The sequence below is a fragment of the Manihot esculenta genome, chromosome 4, assembly GCF_001659605.2.
Source record: "Manihot esculenta cultivar AM560-2 chromosome 4, M.esculenta_v8, whole genome shotgun sequence".
NCBI classification, from domain to species: domain Eukaryota; kingdom Viridiplantae; phylum Streptophyta; class Magnoliopsida; order Malpighiales; family Euphorbiaceae; genus Manihot; species Manihot esculenta.
This window is the reverse complement of record NC_035164.2, coordinates 29,518,834-29,520,167: the sequence shown is the minus strand read 5'-3', so window position 1 is coordinate 29,520,167 and position 1,334 is coordinate 29,518,834. Positions and strand designations below refer to the sequence as shown.

The 1,334-nt window shown below is 29.1% G+C and overlaps 1 non-coding gene across 1 annotated transcript; it reads right to left on the bottom strand.

Moving 5' to 3' along the window:
• Positions 1–933: 933 nt before the first annotated feature.
• Positions 934–1,005, bottom strand: TRNAD-GUC. The gene has a single exon. It is a non-coding gene; the product is annotated as a tRNA-Asp (tRNA).
• Positions 1,006–1,334: the final 329 nt, after the last annotated feature.

The window sequence follows — 1,334 nt, the reverse complement described above, 5'->3', positions numbered from 1 at the left end:
AAGGATTTTTCCATATTAATCTCAATGCAAATTCTGGGGTAGTGTGCTCTACTCACCATACTTGTATTTCGGTCGATTATACTTGCTAGATCTGGATGAGAGCTAGTGACTATGCTTTTTCTGTTGGGAAGGAGTTCCTTTGTTGGTGATGCTCGAATTTTTGGACCGCATCAATATGTTTAGTGGTTTACGTTCCCTCTTGCCAATGATAGTTGAGCACTAAGATTCCCTCTTGCTTTGATTTTTCTTGTATGTTACTTTTGAGAATTTAGTTTTATTTTGTTTTATGCAAGTCTTTTTTGTGCTTTCGGTTGCCTATTAATTTTTGGTGCTGTGGTGCAAAGATTGTCGCTCTAGTGTTGTATCTTCATGGATCGATGGCAACGATGGTGGACTTTCCGATGCTCGGGTTCTATTGCATGTTTAGTTGTGAGCTATGTAATTGGGTTATGGGTTTAGGTTGAATTTTGGATTTGGTTGTGGGCTTTGTGGTTTGGGTTGATTTCATGGTTCTCTTTGGCGACTGTTATAAGTCCTTTATACATTGCATCTTGACCTTATTAAAGGCATTCATTTTGCATCACTAAAATAATAATAATAAATATAAGTATAAGTTAATTGTTACATTTATCAACCACTTATACTCATTTTAATTAAATATATAATTATTTAATTTTTTTAAATATTTATAAATTTTAAATAAAACTTATAATAGTTTATAAGTAATAACTACTTATAAGTCAATTTTTGTAAATAAAGTAAAATAACCTTTTAGTTTTGTTCCATCCAATAATAATTTGCTCACACTTTAGAAATATGCTAAAAATATAGTATTAAAAATTAATATTTGATAAAATTGCTGTCCTGTTTTCCCTCATAATTTTCAATTTGTTATTGATAAAACCAATTGGGATCGCCCGTAAAAAGACTAACCGCCGTTGCCGGGGATCGAACCCGGGTCACCCGCGTGACAGGCGGGTATACTCACCACTATACTACAACGACTTGGTGGAGTCGTCGCTCAATATATAGAAATGTTTGTATACTAGTGAATCCATATTGGATGATACAGATACGTTAAGATATTTACTTTAAAATCAATTTTATCACATAATATTATATTATACTTGCATTCCTTTTTTTTTTTAAAAATATTATATAGGTTTTTTTTTTCAGAAAAAAAAAGAATAAAACAATAAAAGAAAGAACAAATATAATATTTTTTATTTTTTATTTATAAAAAAATGATTTAAATAAATTATTATAAAATTATGCATGATTTCAATTTTTTATAAATAAATATTTTTAAGTTAAAAGAATTTCATTTCAAATAA